This window comes from Crinia signifera, chromosome 2, assembly GCF_055691185.1.
Source record: "Crinia signifera chromosome 2, ASM5569118v1, whole genome shotgun sequence".
NCBI classification, from domain to species: Eukaryota; Metazoa; Chordata; class Amphibia; order Anura; family Myobatrachidae; genus Crinia; species Crinia signifera.
This window is the reverse complement of record NC_139218.1, coordinates 228,681,720-228,704,660: the sequence shown is the minus strand read 5'-3', so window position 1 is coordinate 228,704,660 and position 22,941 is coordinate 228,681,720. Positions and strand designations below refer to the sequence as shown.

Below are 22,941 nucleotides of genomic sequence, written 5' to 3'. Positions count from 1 at the left end.
AGCCCAGCTCTGTCCCTGGCATCCATGGCTCTGTCCCCGGCGTCCATGGCTCTGTACCCGGCATCCATGGCATGCCTAGTGAGCGCCTCTCACACAGCGCCGGTAACCGCCAGATCCCCTGCACTGGCGGACACCGGCGGAGAGGGGATCATGCGAGCGCCAGCGGAGAGGCACTTCAGCTGTCTGAGACGCAGGGGCGTCTCAGATGCTCCTGCATCTCAGTAATAATTGGGGTGCGGCAACCCAGCCCAGTAATTATTGGGGTACGGCAACCCTGGCCATGTCAGCTTCAGGGAGAACCTCCTTTTCAAACCCCCACTATCCACACCAGCCCAAAGTTTGGCGAGCGCAGCATGCCCCGCAAGGGGACGCGTTACACGTCCCACTGACCTGTTCATACCCCCACTATCCACGTCGGCATGAAATTGATTTTAGTGTGGCGAGCCCTGTGAGGGGATGCGGATTACTTTATTCTGCATCCCCTTGCCACGCTTCTGGCTCGGTGGCACGCTGCCCTCTGCACACTTTATTAAATCAACTCCACTCCGATGTGGATAGTGGGGTATGAACAGGTTGGGGGGACGCATAACTCGTCCCCTCGCGGTTCTCGCTGCGCTCGCCACACTATGGGCTGGCGTGGATAGTGGGGGTGTTTCAGGAACACATATCTGAAAGGGATGTTGACTACGCTGGCTGCGGGAACACTATGCTACTTCTGACAGGGATGCTAACTACGCTAAGCGGCTGCGGGAACACTACACTACTACTGACTGACTACACTAACTACGCTGGCCGCGCGAACCCTATGCTGATTCTGACAGGGACGCTACGCTGACTACATAACGGGCGCCGTGCTATTACACAAGTACCACCAATTGCCCTGTGTGTACAGGGCTATAGTGTTGTTCTTGATGTCATGATTTGAAGATATGCCAATCGCTAAAATATTGTCATATGCTATGCTGGAAACATTCATTGTTGCCAGGATTGCATCAGGTACAGTAGTTTACGCAGCTTTGTCATGCTGTAAATCTTCTGTTCCACCACATCTCACAGACTCTCTTTTGGTTTAAGATTTAATAACCGTTGTACACTAAACTCATTTTTATGTTTTTTTTTTTAATGATGTGTGCTTCGTGACATGGGGGGTGTCAAAGGTAAGTAATTTAACATGGGTGCGGTGTGGGTCCCCCTAAAACCAGGAGCCCATGTGCACTGCACATACTGCACCAATTAGAGATACGCCAATGCATAGCAATCAATTAGTTCCTACCTATGAGCTTAAACTAGTCTGATAAGAGAATCGCCACTCATTGGATATCCTTTGTTTTGCATGTGACCAAGCAAATTTGGGAGTGTACACCTCTGTTTTTTTGCAACACTGTATAACAATTTAGTGGGATATTCAATCCATGCTCATTTCCACGGCCACACCCCCTCACGACTGTCGGGGCGTACAAATATGGTAATGAGCCCAAACAGTCCTTCATGCCCCTCTCCACCCGCTGCTCGGATGGTTCCGTACGATCATTTTCTGCACGGACCTCACTCCGTGTTCGGACGTGCGAGGCGTTCGGACATACGCAGATACGCCTCTGCACATGCGCAAATACCAAACATCGGCCATTCGACCCCACATGGAGCCGTCCGACTCAATCAGAATAAGGGTCATTATCGGCAGGTGGGATACAATGTCCCGCCTGCCGATCAGCAAAAAGGGGCGTGGCCGCGTAAATGGCCATGGATTGACAAGATGCGGCTGTGATCTTGACAATCCATGACCGTTCTCGGCAAAACGGGCCTGACAGCTTTTAAAGTCGGTCTGTTCTGCCGAGTTACCACTTCAATGCTGTTAAGAAAGACAGCATTGAATAGGTGTCCGCCGCTATTTCCCCCGTCAGAAATAGCGCTGGGGATTGAATACCCCCCCCCCCCTTAGCCTGCTACATGGAACTGCCAGTAGATCATCATAAAATGAATGATGACATATGTAGGCCATTGCTCTCAGTTTATCAGCAAGCAAGAGTGCTTCTATATTTAGGCATGAAATCAGCGGTGTGAGCGCCTAGAAGGTTATCGGCACTGGGAGTTTTGGCAGCATTATGTGTAAAACATAATACTGTAGGCTACACAAATAATAAGAATGTGTGTGACGCTCTCGGAAAATTCACAATAATCTGGCCATCATCAAAAATAAATCATATACTCAGAAATAGAAACTGAAAAAAAAAACGTTGCCAGAAAGATCCATTGTTATGTTACTGTTGGTATGATTTTACGTATCTGTCTAAGCATGGCAGAATGCAGTGGCTATAACTGTCATGCTGGAACACATGACACTTCTTTTGCATTTTCATTTACCAAGTGTTGCTTTAGCGCAATTACACCACTTGTGCATATAAGCATGACCTGATCAATTTTGAGGGTACTGAATGAATAAAATAAAGATGCAAGCTTTACCAGGAACAATTGAAAATAGTTTAAAGCAAATTTTTATGCTGGGTACACACCAGAACAATTTGGGCTCATTTCCCCCAATTTCAATGCCTCTAATGACAGATTGTATGTCAAAAGAGCAGAATTGTGCATGTTTTCAATGCGATTTCGATCCGATGCGCAGGTTGTTTGGTCGCTTTGGAGATTTTACCTACTGTGCTAAAGATTTGTCATCTACATTGTATTGAGTACCGATCGTGTGCAGATCGTGAACTCCAATCCAATCGTGTGACCATTGTCTGATTTCTGGAAATCAACTCACAATTGTCGCACAATCATGGTTATTCTGGTGTGTACCTTACATAAGAACTGTACATGTCACCCCTTTTCTCCGGCAGTAGAATAATATGTAGGTCAGAGTTACTGACGAGATTACCAATAACCAGTAGTCCAGTAGTTATGTCATGTAAAGATGCCTTTGGATTGTACTCTAGTTAATATCCTTTATTGACAAAGTACCAACATACAGTAATACCCAGTGCTGTACTTTGATATTGTCACAGATGGAGGACTAGTTTGGATCGTGTGGTGCACAGGAATTACTTTAGGACCAGACGAGTTAGGGTTAAAGCGAGCTGTTTTTTTTATAGACGGGTTCATAAAGGAAATCAAATCTTCTTATTCAATAATGGCTTGACATAAGGCAAATAAGAAAAAGTCCCAATACTGTCTCTGAGCAAAGTCTTTGGAGAATAATAATAAATACAATAATTCTTGTATCACTCACGAAAGAGCCGGTAATACTGAGGAAGAGTAACACACTGGAAGAAATGAACGATGGAGACGGAGTTTATGGAGAGGACTGTGACTGGATGACTTTAAGGAGCTGTAAATCCCGGAAGACGGTGCAACAGAAGCCGGCAGGGTCCACAGTAGGCAAGAGCCCCACGGGTAATCTCCACGAGATCCACAGGTGATGCCCTGGAAGGCAGCGAGAGGTCAGGGATCCTGGAGTCAGTAAACAGGGAGGACTGAAGAGTAGGCTGCAGAAGACAGGAGTAAGCCAGGAGTCTCCAACTGCACAAGGCTAGGAAACCTTTGCACTGACACCAGTTCACCAAGACAGATCCCCTAAATACATAGTGGGCGGCTGTCATTGGTTAATTAGGGCAGAGAAGGAGGAAACCTTTAACCTGGCGTCCAATCTGCATTTTGCCCACATCCAAGATGGCGGCGCCGGCCTCCCGGTGCTGCCCCAGTCTGAACTCCCCTAGCACTCACAGGAAACCGCCCCTGTAAGCCACACTTCCCAACAGACCTGGAACCAGCAAGAGACCCGCTCCGGAGGCCCAGAACGGACAGGCGGCGGACACGGAGGGATGAGTATCGAACCCGCCGTGTGCCGCTGCGGCCGGCCGTGACAGTACCCCCCCTTTTTGGGTGCCAGCAAGGTACCTTCGAGTCTTGAGAGGATTCTTCTGGAGGAACTGTCTGACCAGGCTTGGAGCATGTAGATCGATGGAGTCAACCCAGGAATTCTCCTCTGGACCATATCCGGACCATTCCACTAGATACTGTAAACGACCTCGATGACTGCGACAGTCCAGAACCTTTTTTACCTCAAACTCCGCATCTTTCTCAGTAGAGACTGGGGGTGTCTTGGGTGGTTTAGGATGGTAGGGATTCAGTCGTAGAGGCTTTAAAAGAGAAACATGAAAAGAGTTGGAGATCTTCATAGAAGATGGTAATTTCAGTTTATATGCTACAGGATTGATGACTCGGATAATCGGGAAGGGACCAATGAAGCGCGGGGCCAGTTTCATGGAAGGTAATCGAAGCCGGAGGTTACGGGAGGACAACCAGACTAGATCTCCGACCTTTAAGCGAGGAGCTGCTTTCCTTCTCTTATCAGCAAACTTTTTATAGCGGATAGAGGCCTTTCGAAGGGACTGATGAACGCCAGACCAGATCTTTGAAGACTGATGTAGGAAGGAGTCTGCAGCTGGAACTTCTACTGCAGGGAGACTTGCGAACTCCGGAGCACGAGGATGTTGACCAAAGACAGTAAAGAAGGGGGTGATTCCAGTAGAGGAATGGTAAGAGTCATTGTGAGCAAATTCTGCCCATGGGAGCAGGTCTACCCAATCATCTTGTGCAGAAGAGATGTACAAGCGGAGGAAGGCCTCCAAGTCTTGATTGACTCGTTCAGTCTGTCCATTGGTTTGTGGGTGGTAGGCAGAAGAAAACTTTAATTTGATTTGTAGGGAAGAACACAAGGACCTCCAGAATTTGGCAATGAATTGCACTCCTCGGTCTGATACTATCTCTGTAGGAAGACCATGTAACTTGAAGATGTGAAGAATAAAAAGTTGGGCCAATACTGGGGCAGATGGAAGCGACTTTAGAGGAATGAAGTGGGCCATTTTCGAAAAGCGATCGACCACCACCCATATCACTGTATGTCCCTTGGAAGGTGGCAGCTCTGAAATGAAATCCATGGACAGATGTGTCCAAGGACGTCTCGGAATGGGTAGTGGGCGCAGAGGACCTGTTGGAGCTGTTCTGGATGTTTTATGCTGTGCACACTGAGGACAAGAAGAGATGTAATTGCAGACGTCTACTCGCATGGATGGCCACCAGTAGGATCGCTGAAGAAAAGAAAGTGTCTTTTGAGTACCTGGATGACCTCGGAGGCGTATAGAGTGAGCCCATGTCAGGATCTTCTCTCGCAATTCTGCAGGAACAAAAGTCTTTCCTGGAGGTGGTATGGGGGTGACATTGGTTTGGGCGAAGACGGTTGGGTTTAGCATTGCCTGACACCGAGGGGAATCTGCTGTAGAGGAATCGAATGATCGGGACAGCGCATCTGCCTTCTGGTTTTGAGCACCGGGGCGATAAATGATTTGAAAATTGAAGCGCTCAAAAAACATGGACCAGCGAGCCTGTCGGGAGGTAAGACACTGTACATTACGTAAAAAAGAGAGATTTTTATGATCAGAATATACTGTGACTCGATGCTGTGCCCCCTCAAGGAGATACCGCCATTCCTCAAAGGCCAGTTTAATAGCTAAAAGTTCTTGCTCTCCAATTGGGTAGTTTCTTTCTGCGGGAAGGAATTTTTTAGAGAAGTATGCACATGGAGAAAGTTCCTGACTCTCCCCTCTCTGGGAAAGAATAGCTCCAACTCCATCAGCGGAAGCATCGACTTCTAAAAAAAAAGGCTTGGTGGTATCTGGTTGAAGAAGAATGGGTGCGGTGGTGAATGCATGCTTTAGAAGTTGAAAAGACTGAACTGCGGCTGGAGGCCAGTGAGCGGGATCTGCACCTTTCCGAGTGAGAGCTGTGAGAGGAGCGGCAATGGAGGAGAAGTCCCGAATGAAGCGACGATAATAATTGGAGAAGCCTAAAAATCGTTGAATTCCCTTCAGGGTGGTTGGCATGGTCCAGTCTTGGACGGCTTTGACTTTGATGGGATCCATCTCGATGCCTGTGCTAGAAAGAATATGGCCTAAAAAAGGGATTGTAGACACCTCGAAAACACATTTTTCAAGCTTGCAAAAAAGATCATTTTTTCGAAGTCGAGAGAGGACTTCCTTGACCGTCTGTTGGTGAGAAGAAAGATCAGAAGAAAAAATGAGGATGTCGTCGAGGTAGACTACAAGTGAATGATACAGCATGTCCCGGAATATGTCATTGACAAACTGTTGGAAGACAGCGGGCGCATTGCATAACCCGAAGGGCATCACCAGGTATTCATAATGCCCGTCACGGGTATTGAAGGCTGTCTTCCATTCATCCCCCGAACGGATCCGGATGAGGTTGTAGGCCCCGCGTAGGTCCAGTTTGGTGAAGACTACTGCCCCCTTGACTTTGTCGAACAGCTCGGTGATAAGAGGAAGGGGGTAGCGATTTTTAATCGTGATGTCATTCAACCCACGGTAGTCGATGCAGGGCCGTAACGAGCCATCTTTTTTTTTTTACAAAAAAGAACCCCGCACCGGCAGGAGAGGTGGAAGGACGAATGAAGCCTTTTTGTAGGTTCTCTCAGATATATGTAGACATCGCTTCAGTCTCTGGAATGGATAAGGGGTAGGTACGGCCCCTGGGAGGAGTTTTCCCGGGAATTAGCTCGATGGGGCAGTCCCAACTGCGATGAGGGGGGAGAGCGTCCGCGCCTCCCTTACTAAAGACATCTCTGAAAGACGAATACTGTGGAGGCAACGAAGCGATGGGGTTATCTGACCGGGTCTGGTGGAGTGGCAAAACTTGAGGAAGGCAGGAGGCAAAACAATTGGTACCCCAGCACTCGATCTCCATGGTACCCCAGTGAATACGTGGATTATGCTTGATTAGCCATGGCATTCCTAATACAAGGACATGGGAAGATTTTGGAATAACGAGAAATTCTGTATTCTCTTTATGAAGAAGTCCTATTTGAAGGGATAGCGGACCCGTTTGGTGGGTAATCTGTCCCTGGGGAATCCGGCTGCCGTCAACTGCTGTTAAGAATAATGGTTGTTCCAAGGGGAAAACTGGAAGAGAATACTGAGCAATAAATTTGGCCGAAAGGAAGTTGCCCGCAGCCCCAGAGTCAAGTAGTGCCTTTTCAGGAACCGTGCCTTCAGGAAGTGTGAGCTGGACGAGGATTATGGACTCTGATGTAGTAGGAGAGGTACTTAATACTCCCAACCTGGCCTCTCCTTTGCCGATTAGGACAGATCGTTTCCCGGCCGCCGAGGGCAGGAAGAGATTAAGTGAGCCGGAGACCCACAATACAGACACAGGTTCTCCTTTCTTCGGCGAGCTCTCTCTTCAGGAGATAGTCGGAACCGGTTTACTTGCATGGGCTCCTCTGGCGGAAGACCAGGAGACAAGGTTGGTTTTGGTGCCGGTGTACTGGAGGAGGGACGAAATCTGAGGCGATCTGATCGACTTCTCTCCATCTGCCGTTCTTGGAGCCGTAGATCTACCTTATTGCAGAGGGATATCAGCTCATCCAAGGTGGTGGGAGTATCACGGGTAGTGAGCTCGTCCTTCAGTCGACCAGACAAGCCGTTCCAGAAGGCTGATAGGAGCGCCTCTTCATTCCAGCTTAGCTCAGAGGCCAGAGTCTGAAATTGTTTTACATACTGACTTACGGGACGGTTACCCTGGCGCACCCTCAGGATTTCGGATGCTGCTGACGATACTCTCCCAGGCTCATCAAAGATTCGGCGAAATGTGGAGATGAATCCTGAGTAGTCGGATAACAATGGGTCGGATCTCTCCCATAAAGGTGACACCCAATCTAGGGCTGGTCCGGTCAGAAGGGAAACAATGTAGGCGACTTGTGATTTGGGTGTGGGGAAGCTGGAGGACTGGAGGGTGAAGTGGACGTCGCACTGGTTAAGGAATCCTCTGCAGGCCTTTGGTGACCCATCGAACTTATTAGGTGTGGGCAGATGAAGATGACTTGACGTGCTCACAGGCGGAGGCACAGCCACGGAAGAGGCAGGAGCGGCTGCTGTGGATGCAGCTGGAGAGACAGGTGCTGCCGGCTGGGGGGGTGTAAGGGTCTGCAGGAATTGAGTCACCTGCCGTTGAGAAGACTCTAATTGTTCCAGACGTCCTACGATCCTTTGAAGAAGGTCTGCTGGTAACCCCTGGCCACCACTCGATTCCATTGGGTCAGTGCAAACTGTCACAGATGGAGGACTAGTTTGGATCGTGTGGTGCACAGGAATTACTTTAGGACCAGACGAGTTAGGGTTAAAGCGAGCTGGTTTTATTATAGACGGGTTCATAAAGGAAATCAAATCTTCTTATTCAATAATGGCTTGACATAAGGCAAATAAGAAAAAGTCCCAATACTGTCTCTGAGCAAAGTCTTTGGAGAATAATAATAAATACAATAATTCTTGTATCACTCACGAAAGAGCCGGTAATACTGAGGAAGAGTAACACACTGGAAGAAATGAACGATGGAGACGGAGTTTATGGAGAGGACTGTGACTGGATGACTTTAAGGAGCTGTAAATCCCGGAAGACGGTGCAACAGAAGCCGGCAGGGTCCACAGTAGGCAAGAGCCCCACGGGTAATCTCCACGAGATCCACAGGTGATGCCCTGGAAGGCAGCGAGAGGTCAGGGATCCTGGAGTCAGTAAACAGGGAGGACTGAAGAGTAGGCTGCAGAAGACAGGAGTAAGCCAGGAGTCTCCAACTGCACAAGGCTAGGAAACCTTTGCACTGACACCAGTTCACCAAGACAGATCCCCTAAATACATAGTGGGCGGCTGTCATTGGTTAATTAGGGCAGAGAAGGAGGAAACCTTTAACCTGGCGTCCAATCTGCATTTTGCCCACATCCAAGATGGCGGCGCCGGCCTCCCGGTGCTGCCCCAGTCTGAACTCCCCTAGCACTCACAGGAAACCGCCCCTGTAAGCCACACTTCCCAACAGACCTGGAACCAGCAAGAGACCCGCTCCGGAGGCCCAGAACGGACAGGCGGCGGCGGACACGGAGGGATGAGTATCGAACCCGCCGTGTGCCGCTGCGGCCGGCCGTGACAGATATAATAGTACAATAACATGAAACAGAAAGTAATGATGGCCAGCTAAGCTTTCATTCTTAAAGGTTTGTTTAGATACTTTATGCTTAATGACCATCTAAAACCCTCCAGAATATCAATACATCAATTAAATGGCTTACTGTGTCTGAAAGTCTTTTCTAATATTTATTTTTTATTTTGTGTAGACATGTAGTGAGATGGAGATGCTAGTTGAGGATACAAGGTGCTAATTTTGCTAATTAAATAATGAGACAAATGTTAAAATTTATATTTAATTATATTAAGTACATTTTAACAAATGTTCCCTTCTATGACCTTCCCTTCTGCATTCACATAGGGGGTTATTCTGGTTCATTCGCTCGGATGTGAATTCACATCCTTGCACATCCAAGTGAACCAGATCCCACTGTGTGAATGGTGGTGCGCCGGCCCACCATTCGCAAGCTGTGTACGTTCGCAATGGCTGCAAATGGATGTTATACATAAACATCCATTCGCATGCCACTGGGACCGTCCTACAGCTTTAGATGGTAGAGCTACTGTAGCTAGTTCGTGGCTGGGATTCTGAATGCACCGATGGACCCCAAAGACAGCATATTTCTGCTGCATACTAGAGATGAGTAGCCTTCTCAAGTTGTGATTTAATATTGGTATTTTGATAATGGTTGCAAAGATCATGCTGCAAAACTTTGCTACATGTTACACATTGCTGAACTGAAATTTACTGGGGTTTTTTTTTACACTTTTAAAATGGCACTTGAAATACAGGTGTGTCTTCAAACATCTTGCCTCAATATGCCCCAAAACTGGAGATCTTTTGTCACGCTTCTGACGAAGGATCAGTTGATCCGAAACGCGTTAAGCGTGTCTTGCTGATCATTTTGGACTTAGTGGGTGCCGCAGGTGAAAGGACCTTTTCGAGTGACTACCAAGTGACCAGATCCGGAACTGGGACCTCCACCAACTTTACATTCAAAGGACCTGGAACTGAACTGTTCTACCCCTTTTATATGCTGTCATTCATTTTATTTATTGTAAGTGTACATCCTATTAAATTCTATATGTGTTTGAAGTTATGCACTATGTACTCTCTCTGCTTTCTTGTATATCTAACGATATGGCATTGAGGGGTGACTGAAAAGGTGTGCATACTTCTAACTTGGTGAAATGGATGAAAAATCTTACATAAAATTGGAAGGAATAGCAATTGGTGACATCCCATTGTTTATTTATTCACTTTGGTGCTATTCATCTCTTTTGGGAACACTGCCAGTGCTATATTACTTTACTAAATCTTTTTCCAATGAACTTCCTTTGGGCGCTTTGAATGACACCCCAGCATTGTTAATTAAGCAGCAGTTTATTGAAAGAAAGATTTTCAACTCCATTTTTTGCTATTCCAAAACTGGAGATACCTGGTGTGTTTGAGCTGGTAGGTCCTGCATAACTGTGTTAGTGTTAGGCATCTTTTTTATCAAAAATGCATCTTATCCACATTGCTATGTGAATATGACACACAAGCTGATTAAAATGATATGTGGCATTCAGTACCTATAGATGGAGCCGCGGTTGTCTTTGCTGCTTTCTTGCTGCAGCGGCCCGTCACGGCACACAATGGGACGTGTGCAAGATGCTCGCACCTCCCATTCTCAGCGAACAGCGCACCAAGACTGGTTGCTGCGGCCTGAAGTGTGGCTGTATCTGCATACCACATTTAATGTTACAGTGTTTCTAGGAAAACACTGCAGAATAGAATTTCATAAGCAGATAGAGCAGCAGTCGCACACAGAATATAGGCATACCACATATAATTTTAGTCAGCAAAATCTGCTTGTGTATCCTACATACATCAGTTTGTGAAGATGCACTTTTCATTGAAAAAGACACTCAGCACTCCCAAGTCACACCAAGGCCTAGTGTGACTAGAAGGGCTTGTTCCAGGGAGGCTAGAATTATGTGGACACATTTGTAATGTATTGGTATCCCACATTCCCTATCCGATTACATTCTGCTGGAAACACCCTTTGGTGGCACTAGATACATCAATCGATAAATCTATATACACTGTTTGGGTGGAGCAAGGCAAGCTCTCTCCAGTGTCTAGGTGTTGTGTTTTAAAAGTAGTCAAGTATGGTTAGCTTTTTTATTAGTATAACATATGCATTTGCATGTGCAGCACATTACATTAGGGTGTGCACCACTGGGAAGAAAAAATAAACAGCATTGGCTAGCCTTGGTCACCCCCCAGTACAGAGATCACAGACAGGACAAGAAACACATAGTAGTAACTGTGATCCCTCCCTCTCACCCCTGCACACAAAGCGGTGGCCAGCAAGTAATGCAGCCCTGACTGGGCACCACAGAAGTAGGAGGGGTTGGCAGTACACTGCCATCACTGAAGCAGGTGATTGCGAGGAGGGTTCCAGACATTAGGGTGTGTCTGGGCACACCAGGCTCCACCTTCCCCCCTAAGCACGCCTATGATTATATGCAGTTCTTGTATTTTTTCTGTAGCTTTGACTCTTTGGAACCCTTTTGCAAGTGGCAGGAGTTTGAATCTGGAGTACTTCAGTCATGGCAGAGAAAGCAATTATGACAGACAATAAAAACAAACCACATATGGAGTCCTCAGAGTGCATTGCAGCTAAGTTTATTTGTGCACTCAAAAACTGTCACCTTTTCTTTGTCATGAATATTGTAGGTGCTATATGTACTCTCCTGTGCCTGCAGTTACAGTAATGGGCCTTATATATATCTTCCATAGGTACAGATATGTATCTTATAAGTGTCAGATTATTCACCAGTTCTAATGCTGGCATAGGGAGGATAAGCTGTCTTGCATTCATGATAAGCTCCATGACTATATATCTCCCAACTTTATTTGTCCAGCAAACAGGAACTGCCGCCCGGGACCCACCACTGCCCTGGAAAAAGTGTCAGAGCCTAGTGTGGATGTGATGTGGCTGAGTACCACAATCCCCATTTTTGTAATTTTGGGGCAGTGCCCAGCGCTCCCTGAGTAGCTGGGTAGCCCCCGATTCCACTTTATACTGATTTTTGTTTGATTTTGTTTGCTACACTGTAACATAAGACTTTATTAAAATGGTGGCTGGCAGGTGCAGCGTGGACCATGTTATTATTTTGAAACTACGGCTGAGCAAAACACGTTCTGCTTTTCCTCTCTGATGGGGTGCCTGATTCTGTACGGTTTACATACATCCAACCCCGAATCAACCCCCTGGAACACCCTGGAAGTTCATTCTATCACTGATGTCATACATAAATGGTGAAATCATTTTAATAGGGATACAGTCAGCACCAAGACTCTATTCAGATGATTTGTCCTGGCATTCATTTTAATTATATATTGTTCTGTTAGATCACTGTTCTCAATGCAAATATAGATAAGCAGGGATGTAGAGATTGTTAATTTGGTCTCATAGTAATTTATTAAGTATGATTTTCTCTCATTGCAGTACAAATAATTCTATTCTGGTGAGCGCTCTGAAATTCATTAGTAGTTTTATTTCTCAACTGGCATTTTCCAAAACCAAGTTGAAAGTTTGTTTCAATGAGTTTCCATGGAAATTAAACTCCAGAACTAATTACTTCTGTGGTATAATAGCAATAGGTACTTGTTTACTATCACGACGCCCATCGCATCGCAGACCATAAGGAATGCGATGGTATGCGATGCGCCGAGATTTCCCCCGATGTCATACAATGTTAAAATTGTATAGCAGTGTATATGGCATACAATGCCATACAATGCGATGCGATTTTAAATTGTATAAGCACCCTAATGGGGGCTTACAATGTTAAATCCACCCCCACGCCACCCCCACTATGAACGATAACCTGAAGCGTGGCGATCGCAGCGAGCCCGTGAGGGGCGGCGGTACGCGTCCTCCGACCTTTTCATACCCCCACTATCCACGCTGGCGTGGAGTTGATTTTATATAGTGTGGCGAGCGCAGCGAGCCACCGAGCCCGAAGCGTGGCGAGCGGACGCGGAATACATGTAAAGTAATACGCGGGCCCTCACGGGGCTCGCTGAGCTCGCCACGCTTCGGGCTCGATGGCTCGCTGCGCTCGCAATATTGATATAATGTTTATGTTCATCTTGCAGAAGTTCTTCTTGAAATTTACTAGAACAGGGCAAAAAAAAACTATCCTTCAGGGATGGATTGATGCCATACCCCCACAAATCCCCCTATTTTTTACTTAAAGCTCCACTTTTTATTCCGTATGGACTGAATAGAGGCCACTGTTGATAGAATATGTGGAATTTTTTTTTCTTTTATGGGAATCTTATATACAGTACCTCTCCCTCTTACCACAGGCGAATGATCCATACTAGCTTAAAACAACTATGAGCTATCTAACTAGAATGGCTGCTCAAGACCCTCTTATCTTTCTTGACTGAGTATGTGAATTTAATATCTACTGCCCTTCCTTAAGTAACCTTAAAATGTTTTATATGATTTTTAGATGAAAAAAATGCTGGACAAAATACAATTCAATATGTTCTGTATTTATTTGAACCTTATGTTATGCAACATATATGCAATATCTCAATAATTTTTTTTTTTAAATAAATAAATTTACTAGACCAGAGATGACACAGTCTACTAGTCCTTGGAAAAGACAAAAAAAAACATTGTTTGTTAGGCATACCTTATTGCTTTGTTCCACATTTTGATGTTTGCCCATTTATGACTAATTTAAGTTATGGAGGCTACTTTTATTTTACAATTCACTATCTTAGTTCTTATGGTTTCTTTCAATCAGCAGTGAATACAAATGTAAATTTCTTCAGCTCAGATAAGTACAAGTTCACTTCTTAAATAATTTTCTATGCAACCTAATTAAGAAGGGCTTTGGGGTATTCTTGTAAACTGTTCATCTTACATAGTAACAGTAATTAGGTTTAGGTCCTTCAAGTTCAACCTTTTACAGGATCCCTTAGAGCAGGCATGTCCACAGTTCAATTGCGGCCCATGCTGTCATTTCAAGTGGCCTGCAGCCTCCAGCTGGAAGCGGGCAGAGCATCTCATGTGGGAAGCACAACATAGGACACTAAAGGTGGGGCCCCGGCGAGCGTGCCTTTACCTTGCTGTCTGCTGCAGTGAGGAGGTGCTGGCCACCACAGTCATATGTGTTTGGCGTCCTACCCCTGCTGCTGCAATCGTATATCACCCTACTCCACAATCACAGTGACAGCAGTGTTTGGGGAGGGGGGCAGCAAGGGGGAAGCTTGCTCCTGTAACATGCAGAGCGGAGGAGGGCAGCAGTGGGAGCCCAAGCATCTCCTGTCCTTGCAGTGCCTGCTTTACCTCTCCTTCCTCTGGCTCACACAAGGGGCTGGGAAACATACAGAGAAGGGAGGGGGCAGAGTTGGGGACATACAGTGAAGGAGGGTCAGACTGGGGGACATACAGTGAATGGAGGCAGTGATGGCCATTCAGAGAAGGGGGAGCCGGGGCAGGCTGGGGACATACAGTGAATGGGGGAAGAGTGGGTTACATAGTTAATGGGGGTCATACAGTGAATGGGAGTCATACAGTGAAGGAAGGTCAGGCTTGGGGACATACAATGAATGGAGGCACTGATGGACATTAAGAGAAGGGGGGACAGGCTGGGGGACAGAGTGAATGGGTGCAGAGTGGGGAACATACAGTGAATAGGGGACATACAGTGAAGGAGGGGCAGGCTGGGGGACATACAGTGAATGGGGGAAGGCTGGGGGAAATACAGTGAATGGGGCAGGCTGGGGGAAAAGAGTGAATGGGGGCAGAGTGGGGGAGCATTCTGATGTGATTAATGATTCAAAGAATGTCAGGCTGAATGGTTGGCCCCCACACAATTACACCTCACCAAATCTGGCCCTCGTCGCAAAAAGTTTGGACACCCCTGGCTTAGAGGGTGTTGTCTAGATGTTAAATACCCTTTTGATTTTTTTACTTTAATTCACTTTGGGCTAAGTTATGTTTATCGGTTATACACTTGGATATTTTAATCCAATAAATGCTTGTCCAACCTTAATTTAAATGTATTGTGTCTGCTAACACCACTTCTTCTGGAAGAGAGTACCATACTTTTACTGCCCTGACCGTAAAAATCCTTTCATTTTGGAGGGTACAAAATCTTCTCTCCTCCAGCCTGAGCGCATGCCCATGTGTCCTAGTTTCCGACCTCAAAGTAATAGGGTGTCTGACAGTTTGTTATATTATCTCCCAATATATTTGTTAAGCATGTCTCCCTGTAAATGTCTCTTTTTCAATGTAAACATTCCTATTTCAGCTAATCTGTCCTCATAGCTTAATGGTTTCGACCCTTTTATTAGCTTGATTGCCCTTCTCTGGATTTTTTCCAGTTCTATAATGTCTTAGAATGGTACTTCACATTCCAGATGACATCTAACCAGTGCCTTTTATATTGGTATAATTATTTTGGTGTCTCTAGCTTCCATGCAGGCTAGTTTATACAGGCTAGTATCTTGTTGGCCTTATTGGCTGCTACATGACACTGAGCACTGCACCCCAGTTTCTTGTAAATTTTGACTCCTAGGTCCTTTTCCAAATATAATTTACCCAATTCTACCCCATTTAGATTGAAAGTAGAACACTGGTTATGTCTCCCAAGATGCATAACCTTACATTTTCAAAATTAAGGTATACAGTACAGTATATTCAATTATTCAATTGATGCCGGATCCATTCCGACATTCTTTTGCTGGAATGGATCCGGCATCCATTATTTGGCCATGCTGATTAATTGATGCTCACTCGGCCATCACAGCTTACCGAGTACACCACCCGTCCAAATGCCCAAATGTTGGGTGTGGTCACTTGGGGAGAGGCATGGCATTGTGTTACATAGTTACATAGTAGGTAAGGCTGAAAAAAGACTTGCGTCCATCTAGTTCAACCTGGTATAGATATCCATTGCTGATTTGGTAGGTTCTGGTATTTTACAGACAAATTATATTTCTTATTTGTACCCATGGATGTTTTTCTCCAGTAAATGTTTGTCCAACTTTGCCTTGAACGCATTTAATGAGCCAGCCGTTACCACCTCTCTGGGAAGAGAGTTCCAGAGTTTGACTGTTCTGACCGTAAAGAAATTCTTTCTACTAGCTGAATGAAATCTTTTTTCTTCTAATCTATACTCATGCCCTCGCGTCCTAGATTCCTTTCTAGTAGAAAAGAGGGTGCGTGACAGTTCCTTATATTGGCCCTTGATATACTTGTACATGTTGAGCATGTCCCCCCTTAAACGTCTCTTTTCTAATGTAAATAGTCCCAAATTGCTTAATCTCTCCCCGTAGCTTAAATTCTCCATTCCCCTAATAAGCTTTGTTGCTCGCCTTTGGACTTTTTCTAATTCTATGATGTCCTTTTTATAGTGTGGGGCCCAGAACTGTACTCCGTACTCTAGGTGAGGTCTCACCAATGCTTTATTTAGTGGCATAATTACCCTCGAGTCCCTAGTTTCTATTCCCCTCTTAATACATGCCAGAATTTTGTTGGCCGTTTTTGTAGCTACATTACAATGGGCACTACATCCTAGTTTGCTGTCTATTTGGACTCCTAGATCCTTTTCAAGTATGGAATTTCCCAGTTCCTCTCCGCTAAGGTTGTAACTTGCACACTGGTTGTGTCTCCCAAGGTGCATAACCTTACATTTATCTACATTGAACCTCATCTTCCATTTTTTTGCCCACTCATCTAGAATTGCAAGATCATTTTGAAGCATGGGGACATCTTCTGATGATTTGATGACTTTGCTAAGTTTTGTATCGTCCGCAAAGATGGATACATTGCTGAGTAACCCTATCCCAATATCGTTAATAAAAATGTTAAACAAAATGGGCCCCAAAACCGAACCCTGGGGCACTCCACTTAGTACCGGTATCATATCTGATACGGCACCATTCACAACCACTCTTTGTTCTCTATTCCATAGCCAATTCCCTACCCATCTGCAGATATTTTCACCCAATCCTAGGTTCTCCATTTTATTAATCAATCTCTTGTGTGGGACAGTATCAAATGCTTTAGCGAAATCTAGGAAAATCACATCTACAGCATTTCCATTATCGAGGTTTTTGCTAACCTCTTCATAGAACCCTAGTAGATTAGTTTGGCATGAACGATTTTTCACGAACCCATGTTGGTTAGCACTGAGTAGACTGTGATGATCTAAATATTTCTGGATACCATCCCTTAAAAATCCTTCAAATAGTTTACCCACAATTGATGTTAAACTAACGTGTCTGTAATTAGCGGGATCTTCCTTTTTTCCTTTTTTGAATATTGGCACTACCTCTGCTATTCTCCAATCTTTTGGTACTATACCTGACGATAGTGACTTGCTAAAGATCTAATGTAGGGGGGTAGCTAGTTCATCCCTTAATTCCATTAATACCCTCGGATGAATCCCATCTGGCCCTGGTGATTTATTTGTTTTGAGTTTGCTTAGCCTCAGTATTATTTCCTTCGGCGTGAAATCCACAATGAGATCTGGCTTATTTGTCCCGTTTGTGGTAAATGTTCGTTCCACAGTCTGCTCTCCCTTAGTAAATACTGATGAGAAGAACTCATTTAACAGTTTTGCTTTTCCCTTGTCCTCAGTAACACTTTTTCCACTAGTATCAGTTAGTGGGCCTATGTTTTCCTTAATTAAACGTTTACTATTTTTGTATTTAAAAACCTTCTTTGGGTTGGTTTTGCTTTCAGTGGCTATGCACTCTTCATATAATATTTTAGCTGCTTTGATTACCCCTTTACAAGTTTTGTTTGATTCTTTGTATTTTGCGAACGCCTCCTCATTCAAGTTATTTTTATAGAATTTAAAGGCTCTGGTTTTATTGTTGATAGCTGACCTTACTTCTTTGTCCAACCATGGTGGCTTTTTTTTGTTGAATTTACCTTTAGTTACTTTAGGAATGTATTCAATAGTTAGTGAATCAAGCACCTTTTTTAAAGTATCCCACATTTCCTCTGCATTTTTTCCATCCATAACCGTTTCCCACCCAATACCTGTTAGGGCTTCCCTGAATAATTCAAAGTTCGCTTTTCTGAAGTTTAGTATTTTTGCAGATCCTTTTTGATGTAATTTACTGAAGTTGATTTCCAGTGAAACCATATTGTGATCACTGTTCCCTAATTGTTCAATTACTTTTGTGATTGAAACTAAGTCTGTGTTATTTGTTAAAACTAAGTCCAAGAGTGCCTCATCACGAGTTGGAGTTTCCACCGTTTGTGTAATAAACTGGTCTTTAAGTAAGCTTAAGAACCCATTGCTTCTTGCTGATTTACCTGTTTCGTTTTCCCAATCAATGTCGGGTAAATTAAAATCCCCCATAATTAATACCTGACCCTGATTTGATGCTTGTTTGATTTGGTTTAAAAGAAGAGACTCTTCCCTTTCGTTTATATTTGGTGGTCTATAGCATACCCCTATTATAAATTTGTTTTTTGTTTTTTTTTATTATTGTCGGTTATCTCTGCCCACACTGTCTCCGAGTTGTCGTCTTCCAGGTCTGTGCTCATATTTTTCTCACATGATGTTAAGTTATTATTTACATATAGGCACACACCCCCGCCCCTTCTATTTTCCCTGTCTTTCCTGTAGAGTGTATATCCCTCCATGTTTAATGCCCAGTCATGCGACTCATTACACCATGTTTCTGTAATACCAATGATGTCGTAGTCGTCCCTACTGATCACCGTTTCTAGCTCCCTGATTTTACTCACTAAGCTTCTTGCATTAACCAGTAAGCATTTTAATTTATGTTTATTTTTAGATATGGCTCTAATATTGTGATTAGTTTCACCCCAGGACCTATTTGAATTCTTTACTAGCTTCCTCTTTCCCCTCTCCCCTTCAATAGACTCTCTACAGGCCTCCCCACCATGCACACTGCCTGCCCTCTTTATAGTTCTGGGAATTCTTCCTTTGTCCTTCCCTCCTTCCCGTATACTAAGATCATCTGTACCTAAGAACTGTAATGGGGTAACGTGACTGTTACAACATAACATTTTATTACATGACATTCCTGATGCACCCTGAGAGTTACCCCCGATTATACCCTTGTTATGTCCCAGGACTTTGTCTATGTCTCCGTCCCCCCCATCATCTCCTTCCCCCATATGATTCCTGATCCCAGTCCGGCTTCTCTCCCTGATGGTCCCATAATGTCTTGCTGCCCCCATCCCCCCGTCGCCTAGTTTAAAATCTCCTCCAACCCTCTAACCATCCTTCCCCCCAGCACCGCAGCCCCCTCCTCGTTCAGGTGCAATCCATCACGGCAAAAAAGATGGCGCCTGACCGAGAAGTCCGCCCAGTGTTCCATGAACACGAATCCCTCTTTCCTACACCAATCCTTAAGCCACACATTTACCTCCCTGATCTCCCTCTGCCTCCCTGAGCTAGCGCGTGGCACTGGTAATATTTCCGAGAAAATTACCCTAGATGTCCTCGCCTTTAATTTCTTACCTAATTCCCTATACTCTTTCTTGAGGACATCCCATCTACCATTGACTTTGTCGTTGGTGCCGAAGTGCACCAAGACCGCCGGGTTGCTCCCAGCCCCTCCCAACAATCTGTCGACTCGGTCCGCGATGTGCCGTACCCGAGCACCCGGGAGGCAACAGACCATGCGGCGATCGCGGTCCCGATAGCAGATTGCCCTGTCTGTTCTCCTAATGATGGAATCCACTACCACCACTATCTGCCTTGGTACCTCACTAACTGTCATCCCGTTTGAGCTAGAGGGACCGCTCCTCTGGTTGCTAGAGGGAGCCGTATCCTCCAGCTCCGTCATTTCGTCTCTATCCTCCCCCGAAACTTTGTCCAACCGGGCGAATTTGTTCTGGTGTGATAGATCCGAGATGTCGTTCCTGTCCCTCCTGTCCCTCTTGTTTCCCCTTCTAACCGTGACCCAGCTGGCTGCCTGATCCTCCTCCTCTACCAGTGACCCTATCTGCAACTCCTCCACCGTTCTATTTATGCTTTGCTCAAGATTGTAAATGTCTCTCAGTCGCTGAACGGCCCGCTCTAGATCAGTGACCTGGGCTTCCAGGGCGGACGTTCGCTCACATCTCGTGCAGATGTATTCGCACTGGGACTCTTGCTCCAGGTGCGCATACATCTTGCACAACATGCACTGAGTGAGATTCTCAATCAGGGCCCCACCCATTTTATCTACCTCCCTGCGACTAACCCCCTAGTATACAATAGAGACATGTCTCTAATTTGTCACTCTGATCCTGAGATCTCCAGGCATTTGGAATAAATGCTGTGCGCGTGTGCATGGCATCTATTTACCGGTAGTGAGTGCTAAACTGCACCTTTCACACTTGCAGGACATGGTGGCTCGCAGATGGGGATGATAGAGGACAGACTATCAATGGCTGCCACCATCAGGATAGTATGGCGCTTAAACTGACTAGCGTGAAGGTGAATTATAACAACTATAACTTGAGAAACGGTGCATCCACAGTACCAGGTAGAGTGAAGTCTGTCCACTACACGATCACACGGAATGGACCCCAAAAAGATCTACAATGATGCTTCACTGTTAGTTAACTGTGACAAGTTTGGCCTCATCTGATTGTTTTCAGTAGAGACTCTCTTTTGCTTGGGGATAGTTAAGATATGTATATCAAATGAATAAGCTATATAGTTAATTCAGCAGTACTGTAGCTATATGATGGCATATTTGTTAGGACGCAAGGTCACACATTACGTAGTGTTATAGCAATCTTTAAAGCTGTTTCCAAGGTGACCAACAGACGTTTCATATTCTGCATGAACATAAAAATACTTTGCAGACGGCAGGACCTTGGATTAATCTATTTATTCTTGTTAGTCATTTAAATGTATAAAATATGTAAAATCTTTATATTAAAAGCTTTTTAATTTGTTCCATAGCATTATTTCATTATTTAGTTCAAACTTGCAACTAAATGAGTCAAATCAGGGACATCAACTGTGTGCTTGGTGTTCCATTGTGGGGATGGTTCCTGCTCTGCCCAAATGCCAGTTTAATGAAAAGGACCACATAGGGATGAGCCCAATATCGCGGACTGCCCTAAATTTCACCATTTCATCACATTATGCAAACCTACTGCACAAATAATCAGAAAAAAATGTAATTACTGATCCACTTCTTCCATTCTGGAGGGAAGAGCGCCATAGGCTGTGTTTGTTGATTTTAGATTTGTCATTGTTTTTTATTATGCCACAATATTTGATTTGTAGTAAAACATTAACTGGAATGGAAAATATTACGAAAAATATCTTCACATGATATGGGTAGCAATCCCCGAAATTGAAGCAATAATAATTTAATTGCTAAACCATTTAACATATGGAAATAGTAGTTTGACTTGGAAGAACTCTGCTTTGGCTTTGTATCAATGGCTTAGCAATAGCCCCCACAGACTCTGGGGTGGTTTTGAGGGGCAGGCTGGCTTGTGGCGAATACTGCTTCCACTGCCAGGATTGCAGCTGCAAGCAATCTGCAGTGCTGTCGCTTCTGTCCCTGTTAAAAATGTCCCTCCTAAGAGTATGGTGGTGGCCATTTTGGGTACAACATCTTTAATGGGCAAAAGCGAGAGACCCGCACCAGACAGAGGAATTCCATTGACAATGACCAAGTACCATGAAGTCGGGTGGGTGTCAGATCCCCTCCTCTTTTTGCTGACAAGGGGGATCAACTCCACTGTCGACTGTTGATGGGGGAGTGTTGGGTTGTTAGATTGGATAAGGGGGTCGTTGGCTCTGCTGTTGGCTGACATGTGGGGAGGGGAGTAGTCCCTTTGTTGTCAAATGACAATCAGGGGGTTTGGGGGGGGCTCTACCGCCGGCTATAAAGCAGGAGGGCGCCTAAACTTTCTCCCAGACATTACGGGAGGGTAGGCAAGTATGCTTCAATTTGTTGAGTAAAATACTTGTTTTCTGACAGTTGTCACCAAATGTTAGGATCAGTTTTTCTTTCTTTTAGAATGACAGTAGTCGTTCACAATATGGGGAGAAAATGCAAATATGTGTTCTTTGTGTTTCTTTATGCCGCCATAGAGCTGTTTATCTCATTGCTCCATCCTTAATTAGTGAATCAGAAGCTATCATAAATTTAAATGTTAAATACACCCGGTTCAGAGGGCAAATTTGCAGATAATCTGCTTTATTGGAACCCAGCCCTGTGGCTAACTGTATGCAGGGGCGGATTGGACCACCGGGAAACCGGGCCATTTCCCGGTGGGCCGGCCCCTAATAGTCACTAAAAGGCCGCTCACCCCATTGGCGGGGCCGCAGACCGCCATCTCTGCGGTTAACGGGCGGCCGTGGCCGCAGCACTGTGCCCCAAACAAATATGGCTGCGGGCAGCCTCGGCTATTACAGAAATAAAAATGGCCGCGGGAGTGCTGGTTTGAAGAAACTCAGGAGCCCGAGGTGTGCTCCCTACCACCAGTGCTGTGCCTAAACACGTGCAAAAGCGGCCGTGCGATCGAGTGGGCTTATCTCCCGAAGGAGACGGGCCCCGTTTTCCCCTAACCCCTCTCAGCCATAAGGCCGACGAGGGGAAAATAGGGAACGGTGGGTCCTCTTCGCCGAAGCTTAGAGAGACCCTCATTCCTCAACCCCCGAAAGGGTTAGGACGGTGGGTCCTCCGCAGCCCATGCTTTGGAGAGACCCGCAGTGGACTTCCCTCCGCCTTGCGGCTCGGGGTCGTCCTCGGGGGGACCGCAGCTCTCCCCAAAAGGAGAGAGCTTTGGCACGTTGGGGAAATGGAAGGCCCGTAAGGGACGACCACACAACCCAAAAAAACGTGACACACTACAGAAAACAGAAAACGTGAAAAGTGCACGAACGTGAAGAAGAAGAGAAATAAATAATAAAGAGGACCCCAGCCAGAAGGCCGGGGTGGGGGTGTGAAAAATTGTC

The 22,941-nt window shown here is 45.4% G+C and overlaps 1 protein-coding gene across 1 annotated transcript in view; it reads left to right on the top strand.

Moving 5' to 3' along the window:
• PPM1E (protein phosphatase, Mg2+/Mn2+ dependent 1E) overlaps positions 1 to 22,941 on the top strand; it is a 273,332-nt gene that overhangs the window by 50,649 nt on the left and 199,742 nt on the right. The gene's annotated exons all lie outside the window — the stretch shown is intronic.